At 43.2% G+C, this 25,082-nt stretch overlaps 1 pseudogene; it reads right to left on the bottom strand.

Annotated features, from left to right (window-relative positions):
* Positions 1 to 9,402: 9,402 nt before the first annotated feature.
* LOC149872210 (uncharacterized) lies at positions 9,403 to 12,509 on the bottom strand (annotated as a pseudogene).
* Positions 12,510 to 25,082: the final 12,573 nt, after the last annotated feature.

Raw genomic sequence — 25,082 nt, 5'->3', positions numbered from 1 at the left:
TCACTCTTTTCTTATCATCAGGTTCATTCAAGGAACTGTAGGCCAAAGGAATGTTATGAAGTCAATGTGTTCTTAATCCCATTCTGTGCCCACATAAGCAGCCATTGTAGTGAGCACAACAACACCGGGCCATCCATAACTCCCTTCTTAGTCCAAATGCTTTTGTGCTCTCTGTTAGCTGAATGGTAGCTCATTGTGTGGACTCAATTCGGGAAGTCCCAATTTCTTGCTGATGTCATTACATCGCATTCTCCCCATCCTTTTTTATACATGTGGGTTTGGGAATAGAATTACTGACAGCAAAACATGGAGTATAACATATAGAAAGTCAGCTATTCAGTAAAGTTTGCATTTTGTAAATTCTCTGCAAATAGAGCGCAGTTCTCTCAGCATTATTTGTTATTTGGATTTATTTCCCAAATATCAATGGCTAACTCTTATATATGTCATTCATTTTAAGTATTAAATATTTATAATATGTCCAGTGTTTTTACTGGACACGTGATATTGTTGCTATTGTCCAACTGGAGTTCCATTATACCTATTTTTCTGCACACTTGCAGTGAGAGTCTGAAATTCACTTTCTGAGAAAATTCAGCAATATTTAATTCAAATTTACTGATTTGTTATGAACATTCTTCTCTGTAAGTATGATTGCAGGAAGTCACAGAAGGTGACCACAAGAGGGACTTGAGCACAGTTACAACCATTTCATTTAAACAAGGAAAACAATACTCATGGAAAATATTTTGCAGAATCTTCAAGCTCTAACTGGATGCAACCTATTTAGCAATGAGTCATTTGTAACCAAAGCCAGGGGCAACTTCAGGGGCTGACTGAAGAAAGAAAAAGACCATAAGTTATAGCTGATTGCTTAACAAAAAGTTTCCCATTTTAAGTTTAGTTTGAAATGGCTGTGTGTTATTGTACATTGTGACCTACTGAATGACTTTCTAATTATACAGAATCTATATGATACATTATAATATACATGACTATATAATATAATATTAATTAATTATATAGAATTTGCATTACAGATTAGTATAACAGGGATTGGAAACATGTTTGTTACTTCCTGCTCCTTCAGGGAACATGAGCTAGGGAACCATTTTAATTTCAACTCATGGAAGCAGGCAGGAATTAAACTCTTACAGTGGATGATCTCTCACTGGAGGTACAATGTCAAGTATTAGACTGAAGCAGAGATTGGAAAAGGTATTATGTTGCAACTATTGTGCTTTGGCCTGCATGCAAATCCTCCCTTCCAGCCATTCACAACATACTTCACATTTACACAGTAACTTAAGTGCCACTTCATAACATTTTCCATTACAAACCTGATTGTCTTCTCAAGCAACCTTGTCCTCAGGTATCCCTAGTACCAAACACCAGACTACTTATTCAAGGCCAGATGGTGTCATGCAGTCGAAGTTTTGACTTGGGACTAGTTCAGATCTGTTCTGCCCAATTAGAACACAGAGAGACCTTTCTCATCCTTACAACTTCCAAGGCAAGAGAACACCAGCTACACCACTCTTTCACTGGGTACAAAGTGGACTCCTGTTCCAGACCAGCCTGCTCCCATGACCCGCGTGAGGTATGGAGGTTGCCATAGATGAGATGGCCCATGTCTTCCCTACCCGATTTTGGGAGGCTTTTTGCTCAGCAAACATTATTAAGCTCCAGTAGGGTGCTCAGCTGGTGCTTACATTGGAGCCACTGGGAAGACGAAGAGGGAATTCTCTAGCCTGATCTTCAGATTTCCTCTGCCCTTCTGTCAGGGAAAGTTGGCTCTCCTGACTATTCTTGTTTAAATTTCCGGCTGTGCCACTTCATTAGTGTAAACAAGAGGTCCTCTCAAATACAACACAGTTACCCAGTGTAACATGGAGAGAAGGGTGGGAATAATCAAAGACTCAATAATTCTTGGACTTCCAGGGAGAGTGGACATCAAACCATTTTTCAAATAGAAAATATAGCTGTTTTCATTAAATGGTTTCTGCAAGGATGGTTGATCTTATTCCAAACCTGCCAACCAGGTGAAATACCATTTCACGTGACTGTGGGGAAATAGCTGATTGTGTACATTCCTTGCTAACACTGTTCAGTTAAATTCCCTGCATGAAATCATATTACATCTGTGTTACATTTTACAAGTTTCCCATACATCTGAGCCCAAAAGAAACCCTCAACGTGCTGCAAATTAAAAATAAGTATTTAAATTGCTCAAATACATTTTTCCTGGTTTCACAATTACATTGGAATGCATTGGCAGCAAACTTCAGTGACTAATGTAAAAGAGCTCTACATTTAATGTACCGCACAATGAAGTTTTATGCAGAGTAATGCAGTTATTAGACTTTGTTGAGAGATCATGTTTTAACTCAAATTTAAATAGTGTTGCCCTCTGCTGGTTAAATTGATGGATTACTCCTTTATTTAGAGGAGAAGTTGTGCATTTGCTCAGGCATAGAAGAATTTTATGGATTTAGACCCCAATCTTGCTTGCCCTTATTAACGTGAGTATGACTGTTGGCATGAATAAGGATCAGAGCATGGTGAAGTGTTCATAACAAAGAATTTGATTAATTAGGCTCCTCACTGTTTTTTTTCTTGTCACAAATCTCTCCAATCAGAATTTTTCACAAATGCATCACATATTCCAATTTGTTTGACTATTATTTGTGTTTCAATAGCTCCCCAGGCAAGTTTAGGTCTCCATTATTCTAGCCCAATTCCAAGCTCTATCTAGAGCATTAGTGGCTTATCAAAATACACCAGTGTCTGTAACCAAGAACGCACAGGGGAATGATGGTGTAAACACTGTATCCAACTGCCTTTTGTTGCACATCTTGATAACCAGGTACACAACCAAAGCTGGGTCACCTGGGTTAGGGACAGACATTCAAAAAGCCGGAGCCTGAATTGAATCAATCTTTGCAGGTTAGTTTAACCTGCCTAGATTGAACCAATTTGCAACTGTACAGACGGACATTCCCTCTGGACTGAGGAAATACTGACACATGCCTGCAGTTACTCAGGCCACGAACTGGGGCGTGCTACAGAATGCCCTCAGCTGCAAGGAGGCTGTGCTGGGGGGCAGGGAGGGGGGCATGGCCAGCCTGGGCAGTAGCCTGGATGGACCTAACCAGAGAGGGGTTTAATTCTTCCCTCCCTGTCCCACCGGTACAGACCTGAGCTGGGTCTGCTGCAGCTGTGGGGCTGGGCATGGCTGGACACTGGCCTGCATGGCCCCTGAGGCAGAGGGGGCAAGGAGGGGGGTTATTCCACCCTCTATCTCCATTGCCTCTGAGGCACTACAGCTGGGTCTGTGTACCCTGACCACTGCTGCTGCTCACTCCCTGCTTGGGGCAAGCAGCAGAATAAGCCCCCTGGTACCCCCTCTGCTGGATGCCAGAGGGAAGGAGGATAATACCCCTCCCTGCCCACCACCTAAGGGGCACTGCCAGCCAGCCTCTGGCCATGCCCCCTCCTGGCCGCTGCATTGACAAGAGGACAGGGCTTTTGATGGAAGTATCAACCCTTGTCATGGTGCCAGGAAGTGCGAGCCCTTTCCCAGTGGTAGGGCCACACTGCAGGGTGCCCAGAGCTGCAGTTGACTGTGCACAGCAGCACTCAGGCTCAGAAGGGGCCAGGGCCCCCTCTCCAGTGCTGCCACCACTGCTGTTCCTGTGGTCCGCAGCAGCTTTCCCCACCACGCAGCACAGCGCCACCCCCCCCCCCCCCCCCCGGAAGCAGCTCATACTCCAGGAAACTATCATGGGGTGGCTGCCTCCATCACAGTCACTCCCTTCTCACTGCTCCAGCGGAGATGGGCAGGGAGCAGGGTTATTCCCTCCTCTGCCCCTAAGGGACTGCAGCGGGGTCTGTCCGCCCTGACTGCCACTGCTGCTGCTTGCTCTGTGCTTGGAGAAAGCAATGGAATAAGCCCCCTCTGGCGTCCCCTCCCTCCAGCATCCGATGGAGGGGGCTTATTCCGCCACTTGTCCCGGGCACAGAATGAGCAACAGTAATGGTGGTTGGGGTGGGCAGACCCTGCTGTGGTCCCCTGGGGCCAGAGGGAGCAATAACCCTGCTCCCTGCCCCCTGGCTAAGGGGCCCTGACAGCCAGGCTGTAGTCCCACTCCCACCCCCACCAGGCCACTGGAGCAACAAGGGGGGAGCGACCATGATGGGGGCAACAGCCCCTATCATGTTGTCAGGGAATGAGAGCCCCTTCCCTGTGGGGTGGCCATGCTGTGGGGCAGGGAAAGCTGCTGTGGACTGCAGCGGTGGTGGAAGCATTTGGGGGGAGGCTCTGGCCCCCTCCAAGTCCCAGTGCTCCTGTGCACAGTCTGCTGCAGCTCTGCCCACCCCATAGTGTGCTCCCCCACCCCAGGGAGGGGGGAATTAAATTCCTCTCTGGCCAGTTCAGCCAAGGCTACTGCCAGGGTTGGTCATGGCCCCACTGCTGGAGCAGCCAGCATGCAGAAGTGCAGGTCCATGCTTGTGGGACAGGGGAGGGGGGGGAATAATCTTCTTCCCTTCTCCCTTCCAGGCCAGTGTCTAGCCAGACCCCTGCCCCTGCCTGTCCCTGCTTCAGCTGAGGAGCAGAGGGGTGGAGCCAGCCCTGCTCCACTGGAGCAGAGATCCCAGCCCAGAGTGCATGCCAGGATGTTGGGGGACTCTGGTTTAACTGAAACCAGGAAGGGGTCAGGGACAGACAGTACATAAACCAGTTTGAGCCCAATCAGTTAAGTCTGATACTACATTCAACCAGGTCTATCTCAGACTGATTTTAGCCATTTTGAACCTGATTTATGTGCACTGAATGTCTGTTCTGTGACAGGTTTAAACCAGTTTCTGATCACCTAACCAGTTTATGTGTAATGTCTGTCCCTAGCCCTGAGGACAGCCTGAAGAATGGGTCCTAAACAAGGTTCAAAATCACATATCTAGTACTGTAACAAAATGCCTTGAACTCTTTGCCATCACATGCTCTTCCCCCTTGCTCCAGGAACAACACAAAACACATGGGAGAGACAACTTACACTCAGATCCTGCCCAGATCCTAGGCACCTAAAAGTCTAGCACCACAAAACCTACCTTTGAAGTTTTTGGGCTCCCAGAACAGAATCCACGACCCTGTGTTGAACACCTGGTCAACTTACAAAATATATGGAGAGACTTAGGCACCTCATAACAGGCTCCAGAACAGCCCACAAGCAGTACATCAGCATGCTCAGGATGTAGCTGCCCTGAACTGGCCAATGGGAAATGTGGAGGACAGAGGCAAGTCTTAAACCACACACTTTGGGTATTGCACGTACTGCTACAGGGAGCACATGGATAAAAGGTAGAAATAGTTCTGAGGCCAGAGACCAGAACTCAGGATTCCCCCAGATTCTAGGGAGGGGATGCCCCAACAACTAAAATATAACCTATTTCTCCTTCATGTGAGTATGCACCTACTGAGTAAGGAAGTCATTTCTTTAGGGTGGCACATCTTCAAGCGGGGTGAATAAAGACCTCATTAAGACTAACTTATAGCCTAATGGTTGAGTAACTTTCCTGGGAAGTGGAAGATGTTGGATATGATGCCTTTCTGCCTAAGGAGGGAGTTGAACATAGCTCTCTGTCTTTCTGGGAAGTGTCATGAGCCATCCTCATGACTCCTTCACAGTTGAGAATAACAGCGCTAAAGAGGGGGTAGTTAATCAAGCACAGTGGGTGATTACTATACAGGCCTACACTAACTAGCAGGATGACTACTTTTTGCTTTATAAGATAGTGGAAACCACTACTGAATTTGTGAAGAGACCAGTCTTGCCAGTATATGTTAGACCTCTTTTGAGCATGTACACTGGATCAAGTCCTCAGATTAAGTATCTGGATTCCTTAAACCTGTTCTATGTTCTGTGTTGCTCAGTCTTGTCAGGGGTTGGGTAGTTCTGGATATGCACAAAGACACAACATAGAAGTGTGGCATCTATGGAGGTTAAGTGCCTCCAAGGATAAGCAGCAGCTGAGCACAGTTTTTGACAACTGAACTTTAGCACATGGGTGCTTAAATTAATGGATTTGGCCTGTACAGTCTAAATGGGTAAGACAGACAAGGTGGTGGGAAAAAAAGAAGAGAGGTTAAATTATTTGTACAAGGCCACAGAGAAGCTCAGTGGCAGAGCTAGGAACAGGACACAATTGTCACTGATCCCCAGCTCCCTGACCTGCATCACCTCTTGGCAATAGCATAACTAGGGTGGGACAAGCAGGGCACCAGTCCCAGCACTGACTGTTGAGGGAAGTGCTGGAGCAACCATCTGCCTCTGGGAATCTTTGCTACAGTATGCACAGCTCTGTTTGGCTCCCGCCCAACTGTAGGAGTCAGACAGCAGCACTGCACCCAGCAACGTATCTGGGAGGCAGGAGGTGAGCAGAGTGGTGCTCCCCGCCGCCCCCCCCCCCCCCCCCCCCCCGACTCTATGCAACAGCAGGTGAAGATCTGCACTCATTATATTTGATGGGGTTGGCAGGGGGGAGGGGGGTGGAATTAAAGGGACATCAGGGAGCCCGGTCATGGGGCTGCTGCCATTCAAGTCATTGCTGTTATAGTATCATTGTCCTTGTTATCATCAGTCTTCCCTCTGTGGTAGGTGATGGCAAATAAGACATTGCTGCCCCTCCCTTTCCTTCACTCCCCTCCACCAACTCTCCAGTGATCAGCACTGGATGCTGATGGAACTTGTTACTCCTTTGTCTCTTGGCTAAGCATCTACTTACCCAGAAATTATTCACTTTTGCTGTACAATATTTAGAGTGATGTTTGACTAACATCTCTGTTTTATGGCATTGATTTTGCTCTCTGCTTAGACGGCTGTAACTTTTGAAGGAGACTGCTGGATAGATACACCAATTGGTCACCCTGAAGTTTCAAATGCACAAACTTTTACAGAAGCTTTCCAAAGACTTTTATTTTCTGTGAACAACAAAATCAACTACATGAACATTTCCAAGCAACACAGAAAAATGGTCAACAACACTTTATGGGAGTTGTGCTTGAACAACTGACCCTCCTTTTGCACAATTCACCCAGTTTCCATGAGCAAAATTTGGTTTCATGGCTTTTAACTGAAGAGTCAGTATACTTTTTTTCCCTAAAACATCTATCCTGAAATTGAAATGTGTACTGTAATACAATTAATGAGACAGCCATATGATAATGATTCAATGATAATTAAATAACTCAATATTAATTAAATAAAAGAAAGAATTAAGTTATCTCCCCTAAAATCTTGTAATTTTATCTCAGATAAATAAAGTTGCCTTAAAATTGTGCAGTATTCTCTTCTACATCTCCTTCTCCTGCTGTATGAGAGAGACCTTGAATGCTGAACATTCAGAAGATATTAAGTTACTTATGATACTATCTACAGCAACACTGTCAGCATTATTATTGGATATTTGATATTGGTGAATGGCCAGTAAATCAAAACTCTTCATAAATTGCAGCATAGTGTTTCCATTAGTACAGGCTATATTTTATAATGTTATTAGCTTATGAATTGTAGAGTAACTTTCTCCACTCCCAAACATTAAAAAAGGCCAGAATTCAGACATACCATTCCTGCTTCTCGTGAGATCAGTGGTAATAGCAGAAGTCTCCTACTAAGTTCAATGGGAACAGAATCAGGCCCTTTGTCACAGTTATGTATGGTATAGATTTGTGGATGTCATCTTCAATTATAGGCTTCAAATATGAACAATTTTAAGCCTAGCTGTTCACATTAGATGGTCTTTGTCAGCCTTCTGATTTTAATTTTAATTATATGCTTCAGCTGTTGCCATAAAACAAATTAGTCTTGGCCATAGAACTGCAGGAAACCGGTTTATGCTGAGAATCAATGCATGGAGAACACATAGGGTAACTCTGGTTAGTGAACATAGTTGTGCTCCCGTAGATCTTACTCAGGCAAAATTTCCATTGAAGTCATTGCTCTTCACTGCCAATGAATTCCAAAGTAACTGCAAAACCGGGAAGAGAAGGGCAATGTATCTGAATGATGTACAGTATGTATTTGTTCTTAATTTGTAGTGTGTTGAGGTTTCTTTTTGGGCTGTGAAACACAGGGAACTTGTAAAATTTAACACAGATGTTATGTGACAATCTTGAAACTGAGCAGAAGATATTCCACATGGCTTTAATAAGGGCAGCATTCAATTGCAACTCAGTGGAGTTTTGTCAGAATAAAGACTCCAAAGGGAGTTAGCTGTGCAATTTTGCTGCTTCTTGGCAATCAAGTAGGTGATAGGTGAACTATTACAACAAATGTAGAGAGGTTAACTGGTTCAAATAAGACAGTTCAATCAATTTACATTTCTATATCAATGGGAACTACTTTCAATATTCCACCCACTTCACAGATGCCTAGTTTTGAATGCCTTAAGGGACTGTAATGATAATAATCTCACTCCCTGAAAAACTCAGGTAATTAAATTCCATCCAAAATTACTAAAACTGATTAATACAGGTTACTGTAGTCTAGGAGGCATCTTGTGTAATTTGAGTAAATTGGGCAATTAATATATTTCTGGTGCCTGAAGGTCTCAGTCTAGGTCAGGGCCCCATTGTGCAGACATTGTCCAAAAACATAGGATGACACTGTTATCATCTCAACTGTTTACCATCAAACTAAAGACCAAGAGACAGCAATGCAACTGTATCACAGAATAGCAGGAGGGAGGGGACTACAGTACAAATGGTAATAGTATTACAGGCTTATATAAGGTAAATTGTGCACAAGCTTGATGCTTCCAAAACATTTTAACATTATTTTTACTAGTTATAATGACTAGTGGCTAAGGATGACTATCCCTGCCTTCCCTGAATATTCCCACCCCCATGAATTCCTCAAAAAATACAGCACTAAGTTGCCTGCCTATGGTGCATTGGATGAGATATATTACATTTCTGGAGGTGCAGCTGTAAAATACGGGAATGCTGAAGGCTCTGTTGTGTGGTGTAGTAATTGTGGGGGTGGTGGAGATGCGTTGGCAGGTTTTGCATTTCTTGGCATGGCATGGTCTGGATCCTTATGGTGTGTTCTGGGCTTGAGGAAGTTTGCTTTTGGTGACAAGGTTAGCGAGGTTTGGTGCTTGTTTGAAGGCTAGGATGGGTGTTTCTGGGAAGATCTCTTTAAGAATAGGCTCTTTTTCTAGTATGGGTTCGAGGGAAGGGTGATATGTCATAATCAGCAGTGTGCAATTTGTGGGGGGGTTTCTTCTTCTTCACGTGGTATCTGGATGGCTCTTTCAAATGTGCAATCTCTCTCTCTGGAGGAGTGTCCTTGTGCAGTGAAAGCCTTTTTAAGATTGGTGAGGTGGCAATCCTGAGTGTTCTTGTCAGTGCAAATTTGATGGTATCTGAGGGCTTAGCTGTATATCAGTTTTTGGTGTGTTTAGGGTGATTGCTGGTTCTGTGCAGATATGTATGTTGGTCTGTGGGTTTGTTGTATAATATGGTCTGTATTTTATCAGTCTGGATACTGATCATCGTGTCTAAAAAGGAGACGTTGGCGCTGGAGTATTCTAGAGAAAGTCGGCTGGAGGGATGGTGATTGTTGAATTTCTGATGGGACTCCATCAAAGATTGCAGGTTTTCAGTTCAAATGATTAAGATGTCATTGATATATTTTAAGTATAGCAAGGATCTGATGGTGCAGTTCTTGAGGAAGTCTTCTTCCAGGTGGATCATAAAAAGGTTGGCATGCTGTGGGGCCATTTTGGTGCCCATAGCTGTTCCCATCATCTGGAGGAAGTGTTGGTTATTAAAAGTGAAATTGTTGTGTGTGAGGATGAAGTGTATAAGGTCAGTAATATCTTTGGGTCTGTACTCTGAGTTGTAATCTTGCTGCTGTAGATATGTAAGGCAAGCTTAGATGCCATCCTGGTGTGGGATGTTGGTATACAGGCTGGTAACGTCCATGGTGGCTAGGAGGGTGTTGCTGGGAAGGTGTTCTTTGTTTTTAAGTTTCCGTAGAAAGTCTATAGTGTCTTGGACAAACCTTGCTCTGTGGGTAACAAGCAGTTTTAGGATTGATTCAATGATTGATTCAGTCCTAAAACCGCTTGTCACCCACAGAGCAAATGGCCCAATTCAAAAAGAGCTCCTTCAGAGCAGAAATGCACTTCAGGAACATGAGCTCCTTCCAACTGTCTTTCCATTTTGTTCATTAAGGCAGTTTGCTTTTTCCTACATTATAAACACAAATCATAATGCTTCCAGTGCTGCTTCCATTGTTATTAGTAAGTTTGCTGTTCTAGGCTAGGCTATGTTCCCTTCTGCCAGTAATCATCTCTGAATTTTCTCATTATAAATACCAAAAAAAAGTTTGTCCCACGTTGTGTCCTTTATGACATTTCAAAATGAACAATATCCAATGCTTATTCAAAGCAATAAAACAATGCTTGGCTTTGCTCTGTTAAGATCTCTTGCTAGACTTTTAAACTTTTAACTTTAATGGACTGTCACTGTACACATAAAAAAGACATAAAACACAAGGCAGACTCTGCCACAAAAGGTTATACCAAAGCAAAAGTAGAATGTGAAGTCAGTCAAAGGCGGAAGTGATAGGTAGATTAAAGATTATAGATTAAAAATAGGAATACAAAACACAGAGCATTTTTTAAATTTTAGGATAGCTCTGCCAGTGATAAAATACCAGATATTCCAACAAGAACATAGTTCAACAATAGCATAGCCATAGACATGGGAGATTTTGAAAATTACTATGGCCAATAGCTATATAAAGCACCTTTCTTTTGTGTTTTTGCTACTATATCTTCAGATTCCACTTACTGCTCATATATGTTCCTTTTGGTATAAATTCAGATGAATGATGTCCCCAGATTGTTTGATATCTGTGGGACTTCATAGTTTTCATACAGATGATGTGCTCTCCTTTTTCACCCCTGGTGTATGAGATTAACCTAATATAGCCTTGGTTAGCTTTTTCCTTGGATGACTGATAGCAATCAGACACTTGGAACAATCTATCTAGGTCATTTAAATCTTATAAATCCTGTTTTTCAGACTGTAAATAATTTTGAAGGTGAGATGCTCTAAAGCAGCTGTTCTAAGGCTTTTAAATAGGTTTTGACAATATGCACATGTGTATTATTTCAAATGTTACTTGTATTCCTGGAAAATAAAATAAATTAAATTGGGATGTATCGAGAAGATGAGAATACTACACAGCAGCAAAGGCAAAGAAGGCGCAGACTATATATAAATCTTCATTCTGAACAAGAAAAGAGAAATAGAGAGAACAATAACATTATTTTTAACACAATTGTGAAACAAGCTGTAAAGTGCCAAAGAAAACAATAGTGAAACATAACCTTGGAAACTATCTAAGTATCCATAAAGCTCCCATAACGGTATTATTTGAGGCCCAGAACCTCAATTATATGTAGGCAGCTAATTTCCTTTGAAATCAATAGGACTTGGGTGCTTAAATATCTTTGAAGATGTGGGCCTAAGAAACAACCACGCTAATTACATTGTTATGTCAGAGATTAATGCTAGGCAAAGATGCTGTACAGTACCCTCATCAGAGTGCAATGCTTTGCTTGCTGTGTAATCTGCCCCTAAACTTTAAGTCCCTGGATGACAGGAAATGCATTGCAGCTTGCATTAAATTTCTTGGTTTTACAGTTATATGATAATGGGTGCATCTACCTGTTGTTTTATGTTGCTGTAGTGACATGCTACATCACCATATGGCACACTATGGTGATGTAGCAATCACATGAGTCTACACATGATTGACAACCATGTCACTGTAATGGCACGCTCCCTCATTTTAGCATGTTGCTATGGTGAAGTAGTGGCAAAATCTAACCATGCGCGATGCCTCTGGCACTGTATCAGCGGTTACTGCATGTGGTGGCGAGACCCCCCACAGGCTTTTGAAGGGGATGGGGCAGACCCTGTGGGCCCCAGGCCACCCAGGCAGACCCCCCCGCCCCAGGGAAACTTACCTCTGGGAGCACAGCGAGAGCCGGACCTGGAGCCAGAGCCGGAGCCACGGCTGTGGCCTCGTGAGTCAGTGTTACACTGGTTGTTTAATCAGCTTTTCCCAGGGTGGGGAAAAGCTGAACCAATCGTGGCAGCCAGAGCAGCCACCACATTAAGATTTAAAAGCCCCACAAGAACCCGGCAGGGGGAAAGAGAGGGAGCACCCCAGCGTGGAGCATGCCAGGCATGGTGAGGCTCCTGTGCAGGACCAGGAGAGTTGCAGCCAGCTCAGTGACGGCATCTAGAGCTGGGGAAGCGGAGTCCCTGGGGCAAGGTGGGGAGGGAGAAGCCAATCCACTCCTCCCCTTTTTGTCTAGCTGTGTACCTTACGGCAGACCATTAGAGTGTCCCACCCAGAGGCGGCAAGGAAGATGCCAGCAAGTGAGAAGTCTCACTCGTCAGCACTCAAGGTTAAAGTGCTAGCTGCCATGACAGCCGAGCTAGCTGGAGAAAGGGGTCTACAGGGCACAGCGGAAGAACGCAGGCTGCACCGTCAGTTGGTGAGTGGACGGAGTGTAGGGGAGGCGGAGCCCCATGGAACATCGCATCAAGACTGTGAGTACCACTATCCCGAGGGTCCCCAGGAAGAGGATCTCCACTGAACCCCTCCTTTCATCCAATAACACCAAGTTGTGGCAGAAGGGTTGAGGGGAGGGAGCCCTGCGCAGGACGGATGGCAAGGCACTCGATGTACCCCCAACCTTAGGCACTTCCACACTGCGCCATGCTTTAGTACTTCATTTTGAAGCATGGTGCTGTAGCAATGTCATCGTACAGCAACATGTAGATGCACCCAATTTCACTTCCCCATTCTTATGGTAAGATTTTGTTTGATCAAGAATCTTCCTCTGTCCTGGAGTGGCCAGGGAAGGAAAGAATCTGTCAATTGCTTTTGTTACTGGTTAATTTTTCCCTGAGTGACTACCTTCCTGTAAGATTTATCCTTTATCTTTTATATCCATTAGTTTGCTAATGGGAGTTCTGGTGAGTGTGCCTGGTGCTGACTTCACTCTGTGACTGTTGAGCCATTGCTGGGAACAAAGTCATGTGTGTAACTGTCTGGTCCCTGCATGCGTGGAACAGTTTCTTCTCAACGGTCAGAGATCCTACTGTTCTGGCACACAGTCAGCTTGCTACACTTTCTAGCAGCTGTATCAGTTTTGAACACTGACTGTTGACACTAACATGGTTCTCTAGGGTACCGATGTATTGAAACCATCCATTTTAGTAACTCAGGCTGTAATGGCCTTCTGTCAGTCATCATGCTATCTGCTCAGCATCTTAGAAAAACGAGGAGCCCAAAACTGAACACAACACTCTATATGTGGCTTAATCAGTTCTAAGTAAAGAGGCACTATCACCTCCTCTGCCTTGCACCTAATGCTCCTATTTGTGCAGCCCAAAATTACATTTGCCTTTCGTCCAGCTATATCACATTACAGACTCATATCAATTTTGTGATCCAACAAGATTCTTAGATCCTTTTCTATATTGCTGCCAGTTTTCACTCATTTGGTATATGTTTTTGATTATTATTCCTGAGGTAGAGCACCATTTGTCAGCAATGAACTTCATCCTCTTAGATCCAGCCCAGCTTTCCATTGTTTTGAGATCCTTCTGAATTGCATTCCTGTCCTCCAAGGTGTTCACAGTCCTTCCCAATTTTGTCATCTGCAAATTTGCTCAAGAAGATTTTTATGCCAGCATCCAAATAATTAATAAACACATTGAATAACACTGGGCTTAGGACAGACCCCCGTGGGACTCAAATGGAAACCTCCTACCATTCCAACATGAAACCAGTTAGTAATTACTCTTTGCTTGCAGCTACTGAGCCAGTTGTCTGCCCATCTGATAGTAGTTTTGTCTAGTCTTCATTTTTCCCATTTGTTTATGAGAAGATTATGTGGGCCTCTGTCAAAACCTTACTGAAGTTCAGATTGCTGCTGAATTCCTTTCTCCCGTACAACTAGTCATCCTGTTGAAGGAGATCAAGTTTTTTGCCCCAATTTGTTCACAATCACTTTATGCTTGCTGGTCATGATCAGCATTTCCTTTTCTAGATGCTTGCAAATGGATTTCCTTATGATATGCTCCAGTTACTTTTCAGGTGAGGCTAACCCTACCCAGGCTATAGTTCTCCGGGTCCTCCTTTTCCCCCTTATTTTAAAGAGTGTTACGATGTTGGCCCTTTTCCAGTCCACTAATACCTTGCCCATCTCCTATGATTTTGAATATATTATTGCCCAGGTCTCCAAGATCTCCTCTGCCAGTTCCTTTAGTACTTTAGGATGAAGTTCATCTGGACAGCAAGTGGGAGAGGTGTGTACTGGCACAATGCAGCTCGTGGGACCACCCCTGCAGCATTCATTTGGCCAGTCAACCGGCCCTGTGCTAATCATGTGGTGGCCAAATTAATCTGACATCCCTGAAATAAACAACTGTTTGCCATCGCAGTGGAAATGAATGACTGAAAAAGGGGATTGCAAGTTTTATTGTAATGAAAAAAAATTACTTCGTGTATCATGCTTGAATCTCATATGGATTCAAGCATGATCTGCACTAAGCACAAGTTTGGATCTGGTCTCTAAAACATTCCTTTTATACAGATTCTACAGGTTTAAGAGTCAGAAGGAGCATAAACTGCCTTTCAAACAATGTTTTATTTGCTGGACCTAACATAAATTTTAATGATTACAAATTTGTCCTTTGCAATGACTGACTGCCAGGCTAGTTTGAGGCCCCAAATTCTTAAATTTTGCCTGTGTACACACTGCATACTTAGATCAGTCCTTTCCTTTTACTCCTCTCCATTATAAAGAGTCAAAGTGGTTAAATTAAAGGGTTTAACATAAGCCAGCAAGGGGCTTGCTGGTTTACCACGTGCAACACAGATAACAACCATTTAAGTAATGTAGGCGAACACATGGTATAATCTCTTTCATAAAGCAACTGAGCTTCATGACTAGTTTGTTTTCTTAGTCCCTACTGCTTCGACTAAGACACTGTTTTAGAACATCACTCCTCTGAGCGGTAGAGCAAGTTACTGCTAGTGTCTCAAATTATTTTTCCCAAGAGATTGTCTTCTGGACCATTCAAATCCTATCATGCTTACATGGATCACCTCTTCTCCCACTTGAAATCATATGATATGCACATAGCCATTACAGCAGTGATGCATATGGAAAACTGCTTAGTTATAAAGTGTTTCATATCCTTTTGGCATCATAGAATGCAATTCCTTGCACCACAGTTTGGCACGTTCCTTTCTAGTGAACAATTTGATCAGGAGAACTATTTGCAGAAACATTTGTTTTAAAGTAAACAGGTATAGAAAGTAACCACAAAACTTCAAAATGTCAATATTTCCACTAGGGACATAACTCTAAGAGCTGCATTTAATCCTCAGAGAGCAGAAACTACGTCATGTGACATAACTGTCCAAAAACTAACCAAGACCTCTTACATTTTAAGCACTGATAAACCTGCAATAAATAGCTTTTGAATACTCTGCAGACCAGCAATACAGCTCTAAGATCCAAAGCTTCCCAGATGTGTGGAGAAAGATGATCTTTATTCGTTTTCTCATTTTATTGTGGTATTACTTTAATAATGTCAATACAAATCTATAATGAGATTGAATGCATGATTTCAATGAATAAAGTAAGGGAAAATCATTCATTTTTTTCATTTTTTAAGTATCAGGATTAGTAAATTTCACTCACTAGATTTGTAGGGGAAAAACCCACTATATCTGTCCTGACAAATGCATGAACAAGGTTCAGCATGATGTGAATTTTCTGTCTTGCCTTAGCATTTCATTATTAGTAATATTATTCAGCAGGGGTTAAATGGATTATAAATGCTAAAGCAAAAATCTCCAACAGATTAAAATATTTACTATTTGACAAAGACACACATAATTAAGCTGGCATCTCTTTACTACAAATAAATGTTTGGAAGTTCAGATTTGGAGAGGTCTTAAGGGATTACTTTTATTAAAATGTCTTTTTATATAGCTAGAAATATAGCACATAGTTGACAGAAATAGTAAGCTTTGCACGAGGTCACATACTTCCTACCTGTTGAATAAAGAAAAGCATGTTGAATTTGATTGCCAAAAATCCCCTCTCGTGCCTTTGTTCCTTACAAATTCTAGTGCTATACAAGGCTAATCTTTGTATTTTGGGGTCCCTGTAGCTTAAGATGCCATTTCTTGAAGCAGTCAAATAATTGGAGATCTTTTGAAATCAGGCACTTTTGTTTCTATTTTTAGTTCTGTTAATAACGATGCACTTAAATTCTTTCCAGAATTTCACCTCTTCAGTTCAGGAATGGAGAAGTAGACAAAAATAGTGCTTACTCTTTGGTCTGTGTTTTATGTTAACGGATAAAGGCCTTGGGAAAGGAACAGCTTGCTAGTCTAATTGGAGCTGGCAGTCTTTCCGGGTCTTATTTCAACTGGTAGGTGTTGTAGCAACCAAGGTCATGCAAAGAAGTTACAGCATACGATAATACCAGTGTATGGTGCTTGTAATAATTTCCTCAGATGGTTTCCTCATCATTAAATAATATCCATTCTAATTAATACATTGATGGTATTCCAAAAATCCATCTTTGATACTAAGGACTGAGTTGTGATAATTGAGAGAAGCTGATAAAAGTGTAACCCTTTCATTCAACATCCATATTCAAGTGAAAACTTCCTTGATACGCCTAAAGCCAAATCACCTATTTATCTCATGACTCAAATACTGTGATCTCTTGCTCTCATAGCATTTTACTTAATTAAAATGATCCTATTCCCATCCATCCAAAATGGTTCAGACAAAATCTTCTTCGTAGCCTCTTACTTTGATTATATCATTGTTATATGCCTCTGATTTCAACATAAACCCTGTTTACTTATCTGCATCCAGTAGACAGTTTGTTATAAACTTCATGAGCTCTTCAAGGTGAACATATGGCACAAATTACTGGGGCAATGTCAGTGGAGTCATTTATTATCTGTTAAGCACCAACAAGTTACTTGGCGCTGTCTCAAGACACCAAATAAGACACTCCCACATTGTCCACCCTCCCAAAAGCTTTGTTTAATAGAATGTATAAGAGTTGTTAGATTCTGGGATAAGATCATTACCAAATACATGCAGTGACCTATTCATCCCCGCTTCATATGCTCTTTCCCTATCTTCTTTTGCAGCATTATTATTCTTATATCCTCATCATCATTAGAATAGTAATTAGAAAGAGCAATCAAGAGGAAGTGCCATTATACTAGGTACAAACCTAGAGCAGGAGATTGCGCCTCGCCTGTATTGCACAGGTAGGGAACTGAAGCACAGAAAGATCAAGTGACTTGCCAAAGGTCAGATAAGGAGTCTGTGGTGGTGTATGTCTTACCCATGCAAACCTGAATCTCCTGACTTTAAATCCTAGAGGGGAGGGATGGCCCAATTACAGTATGCATAGAGATATATGGGAAGTAAACTGTCCTGAGCAAAAAAATCTCCTGTCCCAGACAGAGTACTTTATAAAAGTATGAACCATGTATTGTACAGAGCTAATACTGGATATTTTATTTGATCATATAACTGGGGCCATTTAGGAATTAGCCTACGTTGGAGGGTCAAGAAGGACAAAGAACTCCCTGTGCTTGATTGATCAATTGAGATAGCAGGGTTAAGGCACAACAGGTTTTTTTGTAGCTAGGAGCACACACTGATGTGACCAGTATCATGTCTAGCCAACTTTGACTCCCCAGTCTGAGTGACAAGGACAAGCAGTTTGCAGGCAGAGGCTGAAGCAAAGTTGTAACTCAGGCTGGTTTAGCAAGCCACTTTAACTGCCCAGCAACCACCCCCCTGCATGTTGGAGGAACAGTGCCAAACGTTATGGTCTATGCTGGGCTAGATGGGCAATACTATTCTGTTTCACTGAACTTTGGACAAGTTTCTATCATTCCTACATTGATTTCAGTAGGGGAATTGAGGTGCTCTACAACATAATTAGGGTTGGCAGTATCTGTTCCTTAGAATAAAAGACTTTGAGAAGCTGTGATTGTATGTCCTCCACAATCTGCAAGATGCTTTGCACCTCATGGCAACCAATAAGGCAAAGATAAGAGAGTCACAGTCAGGCATTGAACTCTTAGGCATTTCTGTTAAGTTTTGGAGTATGCAAAGTTAAACTCACAGGCTTTTTAACTTCCACTGGCATTTTATTTATGTGAACCTTATGTGTGTCAACCCTCCTATAAGCAACAAAAGGTACCCAGTTGCTAACAATCAAGTTGATATAGAGTAATCATGTGTAAATGTTCAGCCTTTCAAGAGCTGTATGTTATACAACCAACTCTCATTAAAGCCATGGGATATTAGCCAGAAGAAAGAAAAAGCACAGCTCTTTAGCTAATTGAAAATGTTCCAGTTAGCTGTGGTAAATTTCTATATTACAATCTGTTCTTGTACTCCCTCTTTCAGAAAAGATTTATTCTTTCATCTCAGCTGCAAAGGATTACTTTTCTGAGACCACAAGGATAGACTATGAGGATGCTGATGCCTTACATAATAGAAAGTTTCATGGTAACTGGTATTTGTTCTCTCTGCACTGAGTCTTCGGTTTCATTATGAGCTTTAAGTGTCTGAAAGTTCTCATGCTCTGTTACGCTGCTCCAGAGGAACTGTGGCTAGCATTATGTTTAGGACCCAAAGCAACATCTAACATAACTTCTCCTGTGTATGACTATTGAATCACCTTTGAATACCCTGACTCATGTTCCCCTCTGCATCATGCCATATCCCTCTCTGCTCTCTGCCCTCCTGCCCCAATTTTGCTGATAGCACTAATTTCGTGTCATTTGGGTGCTTTTCAAGGATCTGAAGTGCCCAGCTTTCCTGTAGGAGCACAAATGGAAGATACATTTTTATCTCTTGGAAACTCATACAGAGACAACCATTATGCAATCCAAACTATTACCTCAATTTTCCTGAGACTTGATATTGAAATTCTAATGGAGAAAAGGTTAAGGCTGTTGTTGCTTTAGTGAGGACATGGGAAAAAATAATAATAAAACATAAATTAACAGTAGAAAGCTGTTGTATACAAATCTCACTAATTAACCCAGAATGAGAAGGGAGAAAGGAGAAAACTTGGACTTAGCTGAATAAAGCACCTTAGTGATATGTCTACACAGGTAATTAGTTTTGACCCACTCACTAATGGAAACACACACTGTGCTACCTTGGTGTGAACTCCTAGTGTAGACCAGCAAAGCCATAACTGGCACCAGTTGAGGTTATATCGGTTTCAAGTTGAGATAAGCTCCATCAGAATAAGTTGACGCTTTGCCTGTATGCAACACTAGGTGTTTACACTGGAGTAGATACATGGGTTCTTGGACACTGATGAGTAAACCCTCTTAGATTAACCTTCTGGTCTCAGTAGTGTAGAAGATATGCTCAGAGAGGGAATCACGAGTATAGTTAGAGTAGACACAGAGTTGGAGCCCTGGGCAGACCCTGCTGGAGAGCGAGGGAAGGGGACAGCACATGCAGGTTGGGAGAGGGCACAGGAGAAGGGAACCCATGCCAGGAACTCCTAAACAGTTCCCAGCTCTTAAGATAACAGCAGCTGCAGCAGCTGGGAACTCTTTGGATAAGCCATGGGGTTGCTCTTGCTGCCAGGGCACAGACTCTTTGGGGATTGACACAATTTTCAGTGCCTCTCCTAACTTGGAGCCTGGAGCAGGTACCCCTCTCTTCCACCCCTAGTTAAGCTAGTGGGTTAGAGTTTTGGAAGGAAAAGGAGCTCATGAAGCTCTGAAAGCAGAGATTAGCATATTTCTGTGCTGTGGGGGCAGAAGGAGGAAGTCAAGCAGGTTTTATTTCTAACCTTTATTAAATTTGGAAAATTAATCTGAGAAAAGGGGCATTAAAAACACAGATTAAAAATAGGCATTGAGGGGGAAAGCAGGGCAATATTGCTGCAGAAATTTCCAAACAGGCTATGAAGAACCATCCTGCCCAAAGCAAGGGAAGTGAGTCATAGAATGATAGACTCATAGAAAGTCGGGGTTGGAAGGGACCTCAGGAGTCCAACCCCCTGCTCAAAGCAGGACCAGCCCCAACTAGATCATCCCAGCCAAAGCTTTGTCTAGCTAGGTCTTGAAAACCTCAGAAATGGAGCTTCCCCCACCTCTCTGGGTACCCTGCTCCAGTATTTTAGTACATTCCTAGTGAGAAAATTATTCCTAATATCTAACCTAAACTTCCCTTGAGAACAGTTTAGCTCCATCATCTTTTGAACTTCTCTTCAGGTAGCTGAAGACTGCTGTTAAATCCCCTCTTAATCTCCTCCTCTAGACTAAATAAGCCCAGGTCCCTCAGTCTTTCTTCATAAGTCATGTCCCCCAGCCTCCAAACCATTTTTGTTGCCCTCTGCTGGGTTCTCTCCATTTTGTCCACACCCTTTCTGTAGTGGCGTGATCAAAACTGAACACAGTATTCCAGATGTGGCCTCACCAGTGCTGAATAGAGGGGAATAATCACTTCCCTTGACCTACTGGCAACACTCCTACCAATGCAGCCCAGTATGCCATTAGTCTTCTTGGCAACAAGGGCACACTGTTGGCTCATATTCAGTTTATTGTCCACTGTAATCCCCAGATCCTTTTCTGCAGAGCTGCAGCCCAGCCAGTCAGCCCCCAGCCTGTACTGGTGCATGGGATTGTTCTGCCTTAAGTGCAGGACTTTACGCTTGTCCTTGTTGAACCTCATGAAATTCCTTTTGGCCCAATCCTCCAATTTATTTAGGTCACTCTGAATACTAGCCCTACTCTCCAGCATATCTACTACTCCCCCCAGCTTGGTGTCATCTGCAAACTTGCTGAGGGTGCACTCTGTGCCACCTTCCAAGTTGTTAATGAAGACATTGAACAAAACCGGAACCAGGACCAATGTCTGGGGCACTCAACTTGATACTGACGGCCAACTAGATATCAAGCCATTGATTACTACTGTCTGAGCCCAATGCTCCAGCCAGTTTTCTATCTACCTTACAGCCCATTCATCCAGCCCATACTTCCTTAGATTGCCTGTGACAATATTGTGGGAGATAGTATCAAAAGCCTTGCTAAAATCAAGGTACACAACATTCACAGGTCTCCCCACATCCACAGAGCTAGTCACCTTGTCATAAAAGGCAATCAGGTTGGTCAGGCATGACTTGGCCCTGGTGAATCCATGCTGACTGTTCCTAATCACATTTTTTTCTTCCTCCAAGTACATAGAAATGGATTCCTTCAGGATCTGCTCCATGATTTTTCCAGGGACTGACATGAGATTGACTGGGCTGTAGTTCCCTGAATCCTCCTTTTTCCCTTTCTTAAATATGGGCACTATGTTTGCCCTTTTCCGATCATCTGGGATCTCTCCTGATCGTCGTGAGTTTTCAAAGATGATGACCAATGGCTCTGCAATCTCATCAGCCAACTCCATCAGCACCCTTGGGTCCATCCCATCTGGCCCCACAGACTTGTACACATCCATCTTTTTTAAATAGTCCCTAATCTGTTCTTTCAGCACTGAATACTGCTCACCTCCTCCCCAAACTGTGCTGCCCAGTGCAGTTGTCTGGAAGCTGACCTTGACTATGAAGATGTAGGCAAAAAAGGCATTGAGCACTTCAGTCTTTTCTTCATCCTGTGTCACAAGGTTACCTCCTCAATTCAGTAAGGGACCCACATAATCCCTGATCCTCCTTTTGCTACCGACATACTTGTAGAAACCCTTCTTGTTACTCTTCAACATTCTTTGCTAGCTGCAACTCCAGTTGCTCTTTGGCCTTCCTGACTTCATCCCTGCATGTCTGTGCAATGCTCTTGTATTCTTCCCTAGTTATTTGTCCAAGTTTCCACGTCTTATAAACTTCCTTTTTTGTGATTTAGTTTACTGAAGAGTTCCCGCTAGAGTCCTACTTTTTATCACACTGTTGAGATCGCATCTGGAATATTTTATAGTTGTGGACATATCATTGTCAGTGTTGTTAAACTGGAAGGAATTTAGAGAAGAGTTATAAAACAATTAAGGAACTGGAGCAATTGACTTATGAGGCATCCATGCATGATAAATATCACAAGGACTTTTGGAAGCCTATTATACTGTCACATTGAAATATCTATAGCATCCTGCTAGAAGCACAGATAAATCAGACCATAGCTACACACTCTTCAATTTTCTCTGAATTAAGGTAATTCTCTCTTTGATTAGTTTTTCTAGGGGAAAAATGCCTAAGAAAGGAAGTTTTAAATCAGGAAATGTTGCCTAAAGTTAGAACAAGGGCCTTGGATTATGAACTCTTGCAATGTGTTAATGACTATACTGATTGTCGAAAATAGGTTACTTAAATCTCTGAGCCTTAGTTTCCCCATTTTTACAATGATGGGAATAATCCACACCCACATAGGTTGTATGAGTTGAATCACAGAATTCTGTTAAACTCTTGCCATCAACAATCTCAGAATGTATATAATGCAAGCCTCTAACTCTTAATAAATTAACCTGCTGTGTCACAACCATGGGCCTTTTTCAGGGCCAGCACAGACAGTGATCTTTGTAAATATAGAGAGACTCACAAGAACCAAACAGGACCTTCTTTCCAGGATTTGCATTGACTACAGTGGTCATGTGGCCTGTCTCCAGGAGACACACAGAGGGCCAAACAACAATAGGAAATTGATCCCAGGGATGATCTTAGCTATTGAAAGGCAGCACGAGAAATACAGCGGTGTGATTTTCCTCAAACCAGCACTCATCAACACAACATAGATGATGGAACAAAATTACATTGAAATCTTGACCATCGATATGGACAACATCTCAATAACATAAGCCTCCAGGGAAGCACTTTGCCTTTGTGAGCCCAGGAAACCTAGACTATGAAAAAGCATGAGTGATCATCTGTAACTTTAATAGGCATGGCATAACATAGGGTTACAGCAAAAATTATGAGAATCTGATTAAAATGTGAACCAAAGCATACCATGATCCATGATTCAAAGCTACTTGGGTCTTTGACTAGCTCTGGATGGAGACGAAGGTATAATCCAGACCTTGCCTTGTTCATAGCAATATAGAAGTCATGTGGAAAAAAGAGGCACTGGAACACATTCTCCACACACAGCACAGACCAATCAGTCTCATTGTCACAGAAGCCATAACTCCAAATATAGTACCAAGACCTAGATGCTTCAATTTTAAGAAAGCAGACTGCAGATGCTTTTCTGAAGACCTTGACCAAAAAGTGACACACATTGAACCAGTCTCAGATAACTACAACTTCTTTGCAAATGCAATGCACAAATCTTCTAAGAGGTATATAACGAGAGGATGCAGAAATTAGTACGTCTCAGGGCTTACTCCCATACAAGCATCCAAATACAAAAAATACTAGCAAATGTTTCAAAGAGATCCTTTTTCAGAAGACACTATTGTGGCAAGGATGGTCCTAACTAAGAAGCTCCAAGAAAAAAGGCAACGGAAATAGAAAGAATTGACTGAAGGACCCAAAGTAACAGGAAAGCATGATTAACGATTCACAAGCTGAGTAATGACCCAAAGAAAATATAGCAACACCACAACATCACAGCCAACCAGGTGGCTCACCAACTTCTGCTCAATGGCAAAGCTTTGAACAAACAGTCTAAAATATGGATTAGATAGCAAACTGATTTGGAGAAAAATAATTTTAGCATGCTATACACAGTGGATGAACTTGATGGCAGAATAAGGCACTTGAGGAATGGCAAAGCAGCTGGACTTGATGACTGTGACAGGAGTATCGCTACTGGAGTCTTTCTAGTGGTGACTCCGCCCTCCTGTTATGGGCCAGCCGCCTGCTTACTCGCCTGCCATGCCTTGATCTTAACTGATTGAGTGATGTAATAAGCAGGAGGCTGCCCACTTTATATGCCCCGGTGCCAGGGGGCACTATCTGCGGCTCCTTTTCCTCCCCTACACCGCAGCCCAAGCCTTGCAGATGGTACTGACAGGATTTTGACCTGGGCCTTGCTGTGATTTGGCCCTCTCCTTTACCTCCCTGGGGCTTCTCACTGCCCCCCTTTACTCGGGGCTTCTCACTGCCCCCTTCTGCTTGGGGCTTCTCACTGCCCCCCCCCCTTTGCTTGGGGTTCTCACTGCCCCCCCTTTCACAGGGCTTCTCACTACCCCCTTGCTCTGGGGCTCCTCACTGCCCCCTTGCTCTGGGGCTCCTCACGGCCCTCTCTCCAGGCTCCTCACTCCCCCCTTGCTCTGGGGCTCCTCGTGGCACTCTCTCCAGGCTCCTCACTGCCCCCCTTGCTCTGGGGCTTCCCACTGTCCCCTAGCTCTGGGGCTGGGGCCAATGCACCCCAAATGCACCCTTTCTGGTGCCAGGATCCCCACGCTACTGTGGAGTCCCTATGAGGCCTCCTCCAACCCCTAATAGCCTCACCCAGTCCTCCAGTTAAAACAGTAAACACAAAAACCACAAAGACCCTGGGCTGTAATGTAAAACTAAACCGTCCGGTCAAAACAACATTTAATCTCTACCAAGAAAATACTCCAAACCATGGCAGCAACCAGGGGATGCTCATGCAGTCGATCTTCTCCTCTCTCTCTGCACTGGCTGAGCTCCCTGCTCTTTGGCTGCCAGAGGCGAACTGCCCTCCTGGCCTCCTGCCTGGCCTTAAGAAGGGCTAAGCCCTGCCCCTTCCTGTCAGCTGGTTTCACTGGTTGCCCTAGCAACCTGTGCTGCCCTGGTGACTGGCAGCTGCGCCTCCCCCTTCTCACCACTAGGGGTCTCTCCTGAGCCATTACTGTTTTCAGGCGCAGGGCACCTAAGTGCTCTGAGACACAACTTCCCCCCTTTTACTCCACACTCACCAGAGCTGAGTCTTTACTTCTTTCACCAGGTGCTCCATCCATCTAGGATTCTCCTCTCAGCCATTTTCTCTGGCACCCGGCCC

Source organism: Crocodylus siamensis, chromosome 2 (assembly GCF_052110815.1).
Source record: "Crocodylus siamensis isolate JL-2025a chromosome 2, ASM5211081v1, whole genome shotgun sequence".
NCBI lineage: Eukaryota > Metazoa > Chordata > Crocodylia > Crocodylidae > Crocodylus > Crocodylus siamensis.
This window is presented reverse-complemented; position numbering and strand designations above follow the sequence as displayed.